Genomic DNA, 14911 nt, shown 5'->3' with positions numbered 1-14911 from the left:
ATAGTCATAAGTAATGATATCTTATTTCAATCTTGTCGCGAATATTCACCTGGCATTGATCTTTGAATAAAATTTATAAAATACATCAAAATACCATAAGGATGTGTATATTACTATTATTTTAGTATCCTTACTGGTAATTATTTAAATCAATTAAAGCGTATCTTACTACGTTTCATGTAACGACCTCATTACCGGTAAACTGTTGCTCTTTTAAAAAGCGAACTTCAATTGAGGAAAATATATAAAACAATCAAAGCGTTTAATTTATGTGAATGACTGAACTTCACGAGTGCTAGGTTTATGCAGTAGAATTATATCCGAAGCTCCGGGACAATTTCAAGGAGATTTATTTGTGCTGCTTTTCTGAATGATTTTGGCTAAGCAACGGTCATGCTACGTTCATTAAGCTGCCATTTTACTCTCGAGGTTTCGATTTCGCTTAAGATATCATGTTCATATTCACATTATTACAAACTATCCTGTTGTTAGAACAAGAAGTCCCATTTTGTTGTTTAGTTGTTGTTGGTGTTTTTTTTAACACAAATTCGCATCGACTGGAAACATATTCGTGTCCGTGGTTTATCTTGTTTGAAAAATGGGCCTTCTTAAACCGATACCGGTTTGATCAAGATACTACTCCTGCGATGCTATTTTACAAATTTATTTTCTTAAAATAAACGGCAATTACTCAGGTGTTCGGAGTCCAATTTGTCGTTGCGACCATATGATAACACACCAACTGATTATGTTGTGCTCAAACTGTACGAAGTTTGATGTCTCTTCGATTTAAATGTGCCTGTGCATTTGTTATGTTATTCATACACAATAGGCATTGAAGCATTTGGTTAAACGTTGCCGATGTATGTCTTCTGCTGAGAGTATACGGTCAAACAAAAGATGTCGACGCTAGGCAACGATATTGAGCAAATTAAGAGGTATGTATCATCTTTGGAATATACAAAATTTACACATGACATGGGTGTCCCAAGAGTTGGGCTGTCCGTTATTGTATACGTACATATTTAGTATTAAAGCGAGCTAAATTGGGTACAACTGAAAGTTATGCTTGATGTAACGACAGAGCACTGTGAACGGTACAAATAATTTGATTACGGGCATGCATCCATCAAATTAACTAAATGGACAATTCAATTAGTGACGATTGCACGATGTTTTACCATATATGTGATACTTTGACACTCGTTTAATGTCGTTTTTCACAACCTGCATGTCTCTTCAGTGAACATCGACTATTTGTCGACATAACAACGGTAAAATCCATCCATTATGCATGCGGACAATTTACGACCGTAATGTATTTGTTTCATTATTGATGAGAAAACGCAGTCCATGATTTTTATGTGTCGTCACAATTAAGTATTTAGCTTTATTAGTTTGTTTAATTACTTAAAATTACCAGGAAACCAACTAGAACGCGCAAAATTGCCATTTGATGTTAGGGACTGTGCGGTGGGATTTGATTAGAAAACCATGTCGTAAAATTCCATCAAGAGCCTTCTTACCGGAAACGACATTTTGCGACAACTAGGTGATAACTTACGGTAAAAGGTGAGAACAATTATCGTACGGTTATTATCCGTAATTAACTATTACACGTAAATTGCGTATTAAATTGTGCCAGTCGCCAAGTGCAGTTCTGTGTGATCCAGGTCCCATGCAGTCCGAACAAAGCTCGCTACTTTACGGTGTCTATATGCAACTGTGTACAGGAACACTATGAATAAATCAGGTGCATTCAAATTGCATTTGTCACGGTTGAGTGATTAGAGGGACGCTGTACAGTGTCTGCAGCAGAGAATAAACCAGTATTGTCCGCGCATTTACTGTTCACGCCATAAACATTCTTAATTGGCAAAAGGCACTGTTTGTCAAATAAACGCATGCTTATCGAAAGATAAACCAGGATGCGGGCTCACCTGACTTTGTGGGAACCGGTAAGGGGTGCATAAAATACAGATTTGTATGCTGCTTATGGCGGTGTGAAATACATCAGAATTACTTTTTTTAATAAGCATGCGTTCTTGTCCAAAAATTCTATGTGATTTGCATTCATTTATACGATTGTGCTTCACGCAACGTGAAATTTTGTAAACATTTCAGACGCATTCAATGATTTATACTTATGCCTCATTATATCGGCACACACTGTAAGAAAAACTGTCTTTAATGCCCTAATGATTTTTGAAAATGAATTTCTATAACTTGAGATATTTGGAATTCTTAATGGCGTGTTTACATTCTGTCCAGCCCGTGTGTAAACCACTGTAAACACTAACATGACTATTGATAGAAGATTTGAAGTCATGACAACAAACGAATGTCATATTACCTATTAACCCGGCTTGTCACAACGTCTGTTTGTTTATATTTCGATGGTTATGCGATTGCTGTTGATAAATGCCGGAGTCTTTCGAGCTTTCCATGTCTGCGCGTCTATGTGTACGGAAAATTTCCGGAGGTGCTAGAGATCGTAAACGGGGACGATAAAAGAATGTAAATTAAGAAAACCAGAGAAGCCCTCGGTCAGCAGCTAGAGCGTGCGCGTCGCGACCGAGGCGAAAGTCACCCGCAGAAGATCTTCTCACCTGTACATATTTCATTATAGAGGGGAACTTCTGCGGGTGGCTTTGCTAATCCAGCAGAGTCCGTCACCCTCGAGACGGACGTCTTCCACACTGCTGGGATTGCTGTCTTCTCCAAGATGCAGCGGACTTGTCAACCGCTGTTTATCGTCGAGAGTTCGCTACCCGGACCTGCCAGAGGTCCCGTCTGTAGAGGGATGGGAACAGCGGGACAGCGAGATCACCAGTGTGGAGGACATACGGGGCGGACCTGTGACTAGGCTCTTCATTTTCGGCCTGATACTGCAGTTCAAGAACATCGAGGGGGTGGCCTTATAGAGGGACCCCGGGGCGGCAGTACTCAGTGCGCTCAACGCACTGCGGAAACCGTCTCGGGGATGAAGACGACTGCTGGTGACATCGAGAGTGGCCATAAAGGCAGAGCTGCTTGCTGCACTCTCTTGGTGGAGCTGCGTCCAGACAAGAACTTGTCTTGAAATTGTCTACTACCAGTGCACATTAAGGTCTCATTGGCCACCGTGCACTGGTCTATTTGGATCCAAATTATATCTTTGGCGAATACCCGGGCAGCCGGGGTAAATTTGACCAACTTTGGCTCAAAATTAATCTTTTTCTCCTCAAAGGTCACAGGGGCAGGTCCGCACATAAGGCTGTCGTGAAGACGCAGCGAGACCTGTAAATAAACTCTGACATTCACGCACACAAACCAGAGAAGCCTTTTCCTTAATTGGTATTGTTCGCTAAAAGATAACAAGTGTGCAAATATTGCCAGTAAATATTTATTTTTATTTTACGCTTTGCTGATTGTGAAACAGACGCATTTATTAAGAAATAAATTTAAAAACAATTCTGAAAAGACACAGATTAAGAATCTTAATGTTTTGTGCAACATCATATGCTATTAGGATTCAAAACATATTAAAACTTTGAGTCATTAAATTTGATTAAGTTTGTTAATGCAATATATTTTTGCCTTTGCTTCCTTCTTGCTGCCTTTCTGCCCTGACTAGTGCCCGTCCGTTCGTTAATGTGCTACAGTTAATGTGTAAGACAAGTGTCTTCGAATACTACATTCAAAATAAAATTTAAAGAATACCTACACACAAATCATTGATATACAAGTATGCTCACGTGTGTCTGATGTGATTTATTTTGAAAGATTGATTTTTGTATCATATTTTGCATATTTTGTATTATCATAATCATCATCGTCATCATCATTATCGTCGTCGTCGTCGTCTTCGTCGTCGTCCACGTCGTCGGAATTGATAAGGAAGTTTTTATGACATTTAACTGTATAGTTCATTTTTTCCCTTGTATGTTCGTATGCATGTTTCAAAATATATAATTGTGTTATGTTACAGAAGACCACATTGTAAAATATAAATTATTTCTTAATGTGAATTCTTCATGAAATAAAGTTATTATTATATTATTATTATTATTATTATTATTATTATTATTATTGTAATGTATGATTCACAAAATTTCGTTGCGAAAGAGCCTTACATTCACATATCCTTATGGCGTTTTCGTTGCTTATATGCCTGCAATACCATAGGATACAAATGTATATTGAACACAAACAGGTAAGTATCGCCCGAAAATCTGCAAATGATTGACTGTGGCAAATTATAAAGTATACAGAAATACAAACGACATCTCGAAATTTGTTTTCCCCTAACGTGAGAAAAATCGCCGATCATAACCGGGCAGACGTAATCTTGCAAGGCCTTAAGAACTCTTAAGCGCTTTTTCTATATCCAAGCCCTCGACTTTAATTATTTCATCAATAGCCTTTCCAGCGTTAATTTCTACACATTTAATTTCCACATGCTCTAGAAGGAACCTAATAACTCTCATTGTCAATCCGCACCGCCACCATTTCTCGACTTAATTCAAATTTCTGGACGATTTAACCCACACAAGGCGCTTCCGATTTTCTTTTGGGGACCGAAAAGGGGCTTGCCCTTATGGGAGCAGTGTCATTGAAAATCCCTTTATCGGCTAAATCCTTCTTATTGACTAGTTTTTCGAGTCGATGAACTTTGAAACGAAATGTAATCGGTGTGAAATTACAGCGTGGTAATTATGTGAGAATTGAATAGCAGGAACCATTGAAGTACGCGTCGATCATTTCTCCATTACACTTGCCATATGATAAGCCGAAACCTTGGAAACCAAATGGCCTGCTAGTGTTACCAGAAGAACACCGTAACCCCGGTATCGGTAATTCGGAACCATTTTTTTAATTGTTGTTGTTCTCTGAGTACAAAATGACGCAATTTCTTTGGGTTTTACAAGTACGACACATTGCGTCATAACTTCTACGGATGACAGAAGTGCACCATATTGCTTCACAATGTTGATATTACATAATACATGAATAACTTTATTGTGTTGCTGTGATCTTATGTATTTCAATAAATTGATTGTTTCTAATAAGAATAACTAATGAAAATGTGTATGTTATGTTAAATCGAGAAATCATTTAATCCCTGGGAGAAAGTCTAGAAGTAAAAGACAAACATGCTATTCAATGGAAAATCATGAGCAAAGAAATACAATATTTAAGGAACGATGACAAAAACGACTGCTCCACAATAAAGTGTAACATATTTTCATATACGATTTATGCGAAGTCTCATATACATTCGTGTATGTACTATCGCTGATTTTGCATCACGCTGTAGACTATAGATTTGCATGCATGATTAAGCAAGAACGGTTGGAAATACTTTGAATTTAAGTCATATAAATACTCAAAATCAACGAATATTTCGTAAAATAAAGTTTACCAATAAAAAAATCAGTGTTTCAAATAGCAATAGCCAAAATGTCAACGCTAGATGTGGTATGGTAACATAAATTTAACGAGAATCAGATACAAACTAATGTTGTTGTTTTTTGTCACAATATATTCCGAGCAAACGCGAGATAGGCTTCGGGCAGGGTCGAAAATAGGAAGTAGTTCTCATGAGCTTCCAGAAGCCCAACCTCCGTTCAGATTTTTGACTGGAACCAGCATCAGAGCGGGTAATCACGTGACAAACAAGATGGCGACGTCCATGCCGAGGCAGGTATTTTTAGTCGTTTTATACACTTTTTTTTTATTCCGGTCACTTTCCAGCCATATTAGGAAGAACGTTACTGGCTTTTATATCATAGTAATATTCGCTCTATATCTCGACTTTACTCGGTGCAAAATTTCTAAGCGGGATGACCTAATTAGGGCTCCACTAAGAAAATTTGCGGGGAGTAAAGTCGAGATATAAAGCGAATTTAAATACGAAATAAACGCTTATCATCTTTTTACTGATATGGCTGGAAAGTGAACGTCCTTTAAAAAATAACTAGAAGTAATAAAGGGTATACAACGGCGAAAAATAAGTGTCTCGGTATGGACGTCGCCATCTTGACTATCACGTGATTACCCCTTCTGAGCATAACTGGATCAAATCCCTGCCTTCCTAATCGATCACGTTTTTATTACGAACCTAGACTAAAACACTATTTTCAAAATATAAACGAAAATAATATAACTTTTCATAGTATAATACTTAAAGAAAAAATAAATAAATCCTAAACAATCTGGTAGGATTTTCTTGTGATGGCAGAGATTGTGTGTGAGAGCAAAGAACGACAACTCTGCGTGGAGATTACCAGAAGCATTTTGTATCTCTCTAAAACTATGTTACCATACCACATATAGCGTTCAAATTTTGGCTATTGCTTTAAATAATACTGATTTTGTATGTGTTAACCTTATTTGTTTTCGAAATATTTTACGAAATGCTCGTTGATTTTGAGTGTTAATGGGCTTTTAACAGTTTATCACAGAACTATGGTCATGCATGAGTTTTGAAGTTATTGTGTGCTTTTGCGGATGGTCTATCGGAAAAAAAATAAAAATAATAAAATGACAAGTAAACGTTCTCACTAAACGTTTTTGATACCAGTAAGGCCTATCGCCTAACAATTTATGGTAGAGCGTTGTAATGATTTTTCGTATACATTTGTTCGTGATTTAGCAAAAAAAATCTGTGTGCATGTTTATGTCGGAATCCATTGTACACGGTTTATTGGCGATCTTTGCACATGCACGTTCACTAATCAAATCCGGAGGATGAATTTGAATAAAATGTATGCAATAACGTTCTTATATAAAGACATTATGGCGACTTGTACAAATGTCTAATGGAAGCGTCTCATGCTCAAATAGGCGCAAAAAAGTACTTACCATTATGAACAGCACACACGTACACAGTTTTTTTGTTTAATACAGGATATGACGTCAACATTATGACGTTGAGCCGTTCGGTAGTAGATTTTAATGGACATGAAATAGTTCGTAAGTCGTTTAAGTATTTCTACGCATATATATAAAAGGCATACAATAATTGGAATATTATATAAGTATTTTGTCATGGCGACGTGTTCAGTCTATTTGGCTACGTTGAACAGCATCGCACTCGAAGATGCATGTCACGTGCATTAAGACTTCAAAGAAACAACTCGTCTGATCCAAACTTATCAGGCATTCCCAGAGCACCATACTAGAGAAATATTATATGGCTATCATCGACCTTTGTGTAATGTGTATCGTAAATCTTCGTACATGTAATACCGTAGACCTAAACTTGTACACTGTCTTTCGTTGATATTTGTTTGCAGTTAATCGTTGATATGTGTAGATTGATTATCGTAAACCATTGTAAAAGGTTCATCCACAACCTTGTGTACATTTGTTCATTGTGTATTTTTAAGACCGTCTATCATAGACTTTTGTACACGAGGTCCATTTGACAGTCGCTCATGGTCAATTGTTGATGTCCGCGCACTGTTTATTGTAGACTTATGTAAACGGGTCATCGTTGAACTGTGTACTCTTATCCAATACTTTTGTAAACTGTTTATCGTTGACCTTTGTAAATTGATCGATAACCTTCTTAAAATTTTTATCGTTAAAATGTGAAACTGTTTATCGTTGGCCTTTGTAAACTGTTTATCGCTGACCTTTTAAAACTGTTTATCGATAACCTTAGTAACCTTTCTTTCGTTAAAATGTGAAACTGTTTATCGTTGACCTTTGTACATGGTTTTTGTAAAACCTTGGTACATTGTTCAATTGTAGTTTTCTTAACATGATCTTTTGAAGACATGTGTACACAATGCACATAAACCTTTCTCCGAGGGCAATGAAAACACGTGTGATTCGCTTAGGTGGATGAAAATTATCGGAGGTCTCAATATTGTCATTTAGGTAATAACTTAAATAGGTGCGCGTCAAAGTAAGTGTTCAATTTTATATTTAAGTATTTTATAGCCCTCACACAATTACATTTCGTAGTGTTACAATGCAGCTCGACAGAATGGGAGTGAAATAATTGTAAAGCTTTAAATTGATTCAAATTTGTTCAACAATAAAACATGGTCGCATGCATAGTTGCATGAAATTGACGGCTGATTTAAACCCCGAAAATTCACTTTCATCCATGTTCTTGGTATTTATAAAGCCATCCCACAATCATTACGATAATTTATCTCGTGCATCTACAGTCGCATAAAATTAAGATTTAGTTATTTGCGATTAAAACTATCGGGGTTATTTTCAAACACAAAGATGTTGGCAATGTTTATGTTTTCAACGCTCAATTAACTCTATTTTGATGCGAGCATTTCAATTTTATAAAGTCGCATTACCAACCCCTTTCAGATGCTGCAAGATGATATTAACAAAGAAATTCACCTTGATTTACGGCTAAAGTTAAGAATCTGTATTTGTGTTATTATGGTGTATTAAATTTAATAATGTATTAAGATTTCAATCACAATGAGGGATTAAATAAGTGTTTATATTTTCCCAATTTCATTTGAGAGATGTTCTTGCACTTGATAATGATCTGGTGTTAAATTGTCGCAAATAATTTAGTGTCCTTGCAAAATTAAAGAAAAGAAAAATACACTGATTATAGTCAAAATACAATAGCTGAAAATGAATAAATGATGTTAGTCGTTATATTGTTATTATCTAAATTGTAGAGCTCTGATACATGTTTATATGGTATGTGTTAGAATTGAAATTGTAAAATTATTTTAATTCCTGCGGCTGAATTGAGTTAGACTGTATATACGAGATTTGTGTTATACGATGTTTTACAATAAGTCATATTATTAAATAATTTATTTCAGAAATTAAATGAAGGATGCTTCATGATTTCGCGCTAATACCGGATGATATTTCTTAACTATAAGAGACAAGTAATACGTTTACAAGTGCGTGCGAGATCGCTCTTCAGTGATTGACACAATACAAATTGCAAATTATTTGTTTTAATTATTTTACTTACAGTTTACAAGACCATTCTGCGAGATAAAAAAGACTAACCATATTTTCAGTAACGGAACAATTATTTTCGATTGGTATATTTTATTATCGGCCGTTCCCATGCCAACACGAATGTCGCAAAATTGTTGCGTGCCGCCATTGCCAATACCCATGACTAAATCCAATAAATTTCGCAATAAGTTACCAAAAACATAAATGTCAAATTCTTGGAATTACTGTTCATTCTGTATGTAAACGTCTTATAATTTGTTTATAACAACTCGTGTCACGATTCTCTTGAAAATACTGTCGTACTATCAGTCAGCGCGCGCAATATGAGAGCAGACGATAATGACGTCATCACTCAGCACTTTCTACCGGTATCGCCTGAACGCCACGCTTGTCTGCTGTGAACCAAGAAAAATGTCGTCTGTCTGGAAAAGTAATTAACGCCGCAGTATGTCAAGTAAATTTAACCTTAGGCTTAGCAGAATTTGTTTAAAACTGAATGTGAAGAAGTGTACTTAATGATGTATTCTGATAATCCGGTTTCACGTATCAACAAAAGAAAATAGTTTTTTATTGGTTAATTAGTTTAAACCTATTTATTTTAGCTCGATTGCATCGAAAGCCTAAGGCTTATATAAACGCTCTCGAGTCCGTTTCCTGGGCCTATAACCAGTACTTGGTGTTTTTAGGGGAGATCTAAAGAACGCTCCCACGGTGGGGATCGAACCCGTGACCTCCCGGTCGCTAGGCGGACACCATATCCATAACACCACTACGACCTTATAAATTTATATAAATATAACCATATAATATATTGGTTAATTGATGTCGTGTCTATTATAATATTTATTATATCGTACCTTTAAAACCAGAATTATCTATCGGCATACGGGCAAAACGGATGAAGACACTTTTCTGAAAAATAAAATACAATAAACATTTGAACTCAACCTCGGAAGGGCTTTTAACAAGTGGTGTCGTCCTGAAAAGGACAACCAACAAAAACAATATTGCGGAAAAGAAAAAAATACCAATTACTCTCTTACTCGTCCTATTATACAACAGACCATGACCGCACAACGAAATATGATGATGATTCTGATGATTTGTTGATTGTATTAGATTCTGCGAGGTAGCTGAAAGCGGATCTCATGGGCTCCTTAGCATGACAGGTGTGGCGATGTGGGGCAGTCTGACGGGTCCGAAAGGGGGGTCGTGATGCGCCCCATTTCACGTCATTTGCGGCCATCGGAACAAATTGGGCCCGATAAGCGCTGACCCATGACTGATGGGTATGGCACCTTGTGATAACAGAGGGGCAGGGGCTGATGCGCCATCACCTGGAAAATGACTTAAACGCAGCTATTACTCTCTTTGAAATGTCGATGTTTCGAGAATGGCTCACACGTCCCTTGCAATGTTTGCGCAGATTTGTTGTCACGCGTTTTTCGTGATAGATAAACTCCTCTTATCAGTTGACATCAACAACCAACATGATCTATCACATGATCTTCCACATCCTTACATTAGCGGTCAAGCATATTTCGTCCTTAAATCTTACGATTGGTTGCCATTATTATTGCGTTATACGTGTGTCTTTAACGAAGACATACTCGTTTGCTAGACGTAGAAATTTGCTGACATGTTCTTATATGTATAGTATCTAGGGTATTCGCCTTAGTACTAAAACTTGGCTTGTCTTGGTCATCGTTCCGCTTTTAATAAAATATTATGAACGTTGAATCGTTCCGGGTATATTCTAATGTGCGTTGTCTAGGCGTTTTCGGTCTATGTTCGCATGTCTTGTTCAGTATTACCCCCCCCCCCGGTACTTCTGATTGGTTGGCGTTCTTAAAGGGACCTTTTCACGTTTTGGTAAATTGACAAAATAAAAAAATGTTCCAGAATCGCAAATTATTGTTGAAACAGTAATACTGAACATTAACCATGCTCTAAAATATCCATTTTATCCTTCTTTTGACTATGTAAAAAACTGGAATTATAAAGCGTTGCAACGCGAAACAATGGAATAATTTGGAGAGTTCTGTTCTTGTCGTTATATTTTGTGACACTACGAGGATTGCTTATATAAAGTATAAAATACATCACTCATTGTATGAGCACGCATGGCCGAGTGGTCTAAGCGTTATACTTTTACTCCAGGGGTTAGTGGTTCGAGCCAAGTTGAGGGTTACTTTTATCCTTTTTTAATTTTATTCTTGTTTTTTTTACTGCGGCGTTTCAGATCCAATGTTTACATTTATCAATATAAAGCATTTAATGACAAACTTCAATACATACCAAATTCCGTGAAAAGGTCCCTTTAATCTATATGACTTGACGTGAGTATTTTGGTATATGCCTATTTATTCCGCTATACTTTTTCGCTTGAAACAGACATTTCATTTTCTAATGCTGAAAGAAAAGTGGTAAACAATATTGCAGTCGCTTAAACAGCATGTAAGGGAGCCATAAAAAATTAAAGACGCTCAAGTCAATAATCTTTCAGACATCAATACCCGCATAAATTTCAAGCGCTATCGAAGATGTAAATGTAGCAAATCGAATGTTTAAAACTGCTTGTTATCGCTAAAATGTTATGAGCCATTGCGCACCCTCGGGATTTCACAAACTGGCTGTGTAATCACATAATCGTTAAATAATTTTACATGCCCCGAGACCCTGGGGATAAGCGCCCGGGTAGTAGCACCCGCTTCAAAGAACCCAGCGGTTAATTTGAAATAGGGATTAAGCAGACGAGAAACAGTTCTATCAAGGGCGTCCTTAGCCGGAAAAAGAGTTGAGTGACGGAACTCATTTCGGTGTATTCCTACGCCAGTGGTCATTCGTGTTGATAGGTTGTTGATGCAAGTGGTTTTCATGCTTTGGATTCCCCGCTGAAAAGTTCAAAGAAATACGTAAAGCTTGCGTCTCGTTTATGGTTTGATTTTATCGGCGTTTCTATAGAGTTAATTTTATTGAAAGCGTAGAATATAAACAGACAATCAATACCGATTGTAATTAGCAACAAATTACCGTCATTAGGGAATAAACGCTCTCTAATGGAGTTTCTGCCACGGTGTTTCGGAAATGATTAAAAGGCGCCTTGCACCCAAACGTTGCAACGCTCGGCTATGTATTTAAAACACACGTCTGGATGCATACGAACGATCGAGTTATTTAATGTGTAACTGGTGAAATAAGTACTTTTAATAATTGTTGTATAAATAAGTAAGATGCTATAGGCACGGTCCCAGATGAATAGTTAATCTGTTATTTTGAATATTTTCATCATTGGGGTTAACTTTATTTAGGTCGAGCACACGTGTATGTGCTATCAATAAAGCGTATAGCTGTTACAAGATTCAAATATATTAGAAGTTTAAAGTTAAAACATACAGTCTGACATTTTTTTAATATGACTCCATGTCTTTTTCGTTACCCACTAACATAACAACCGTTTTATGTAACAAAAAGTTCCGAGGGGCATACGGACGGTTATTACGTCATTTTGTTTTCCTTAATACGATTATCTTTATCTAGTATGTTTTATAAAATGCTCGTTTTATGTAAAGATTCATTTAAATATGTTGTTTTTTCTACAATTATGAACATATGTCATCGGAGACTTGTTTTTAGCGGGCAACGGGACAATTAATAGTAGAAGTGGTATAATCTTTCATAAATTCAAATATATATATTAATATAAATAAAGCGGAAGGTGATCGACAAAACTAGTATTTCATTGAGATTGTTGTTTGCTATACGCCAATTATTTCCAACCTTGATAAGGATGTCCAATTACAGAAATCTTCCAAATCTTGATGCACCATTTCTTCCCTTAAATATATGAGCCTTGTTTTGAGAAAACTGGGCTTAATACATGTGCGTAAAGTGTCATCCCAGATTAGCCTGTGCAGTCCGCACAGGCTAATCAGGGACGACACTTTCCGCCTACACTTGATTTTCGGTAAGGAGGGACTTCCTTGAAATCAAACAAATAAAATTAGCCTGTGTGGACTGCACAGGCTAATCTGGGATGACACTTTACGCACGTGCACCAAGCCCAGTTTTCTCAGAACGCGACTCATATATAAACATCAGTTTATGGAATATTGTCGAATGTAGCTAAAATATTCGAACAATCAACCGGTATATATATATATATATATATATATATATATATATATATATATATATATATATATATATATATATAAAAATTATGTTTAGGGTCCATACAATTAGTTGAAAATTGTGTTGGTGAAATAGCACATTAACTGGATAAATAATGGTTTTATAGAGCAATGTTTTATTAAAATCGTACAGTTTCACCGGTATGCATTAAATAAAAGTTCCGTGCTTCGTTGTAGCTTTTGTTTTGAATGTATGCAAAATAAAATAAATTTAAAATATATTTAAAAAATCCAGCCTTTGTTTTAATGGGTACATTTGAATATTAGGTACTCTTGAATACATCGGATCTTTCCCAATTTTACTCAAACTCAACTTTCTTACGACGCACCAATTTAAAGTTTTACACGAAACGTAGAATTTTTCCGATAAAATTATTTTTAATTACTTTGATGAATCGATGTAAGATATTTTTTACGAATATCATTAAAATAATCATGAAAATCATCGTTTTCATAAATCACCTGTATGTTTTTCTCTGATGATAACGCTGTGTGCTTCATGGTACGAAATGCGAACTAATGGGGTGGAATATTGCGTAAAAACCCCAAAGTGATATCAGATGCAGGCTAAGAGGCGACAATCCACTAAATAAGATGTGTTATTACCACATTAATCAGTCAGCGCCCTTGCAAACTCTATTTACTTTATGGTTTGAAATGATTTAAGGGTAATAATAATTCTGTCAAAAAATAAACTCGAATAATTTTGCTTAATTCGCTAATGCGGTGTACGGTGTTAAAGTTAATCATGGTGACAGAAGGACAAAGTATCGGTTTTTAGTTTGAACCTGTTGCATGTAAACTGCTACGAAACCGCGCAACAAACAGAACAAGATATTTTTCGTTTTTGATAAAATTTAATTTCATGTAAGCATTAAATGTTGTGTCGTGGGATCCCAATACGATATAATACGCCATGCATTTTATTTTCTTTCTTTTTTCCGAGAAAAAACGCACTCGAGATCGGGAAGGGAATTTCATCCTCGTGTTTTATTGGACTCCTGGTGATAACCCGTTATCTCGATGCAAAGGACACATACAACACACATTGTTTTTCCATGAGTAAAGCCGGAGCCGTATTCACCAACCAATTCTTAGACGTAAAAATAAAGACTAGACTTAGAACCAATAAACAAATATGTTCAGAGTTTTAATATCCTAGTATGTGCTGGCTTCCACTGGCGGTTATGCTATTAACAAAAAATAATTTCAGGAAGAATGGTGTAAATAGAGGAAGTTAATGCCAGGTTTGATTTCAAGTAAATGCAATTGACGAGACTTCATTTAAACGGAAAATGTCATAAAAGCGGAAAGTGTCGTTCCTGATTAGCTTGTGCGGACTGCACAGGCGAATCTGGGACGACATTTTACGCACATTTATTATGCCCAGTTTTCACAGAACGCGACTCATATACTAAAAGATCAGTTTTCTCTATAAAAAAAGAAATCATTTGAATACTTATGAAAGATTCAAATCTTGGAAAACTTACCCTTTCCATCTCTAAAACGTATTTTTTTTTACAACTCATACCTTCACAGCATGTGTATTGTGTGACCGGTCTTCAAGACAATCTTTCAACAACGGCACATTCCACCTGACGTAAATATACAACACGGTTAGAACTTCATTAACGTGTGACTAATTTAATTTGTTGTATGTGATCGCCGAACATAAATATTTGAATAACGGGAAATCAATCCGCCGACATAATGCGATTTCAATCCAGATTCTATTCTTGCTTTAAGATTAAAACAAAACATTTCAACTAAAC

The 14911-nt window shown here is 36.2% G+C and overlaps 1 protein-coding gene across 1 annotated transcript in view; it reads left to right on the top strand.

Annotated features, from left to right (window-relative positions):
* Positions 1–14911, top strand: part of LOC127842277 (far upstream element-binding protein 1-like) — a 194794-nt gene that overhangs the window by 95741 nt on the left and 84142 nt on the right. The window lies entirely within an intron of this gene.

This window comes from Dreissena polymorpha, chromosome 8 (genome assembly GCF_020536995.1).
Source record: "Dreissena polymorpha isolate Duluth1 chromosome 8, UMN_Dpol_1.0, whole genome shotgun sequence".
Taxonomy (NCBI): Eukaryota; Metazoa; Mollusca; class Bivalvia; order Myida; family Dreissenidae; genus Dreissena; species Dreissena polymorpha.
The sequence above is the reverse complement of the archived record's forward strand: the minus strand, read 5'-3'. Positions and strand labels throughout refer to the sequence as shown.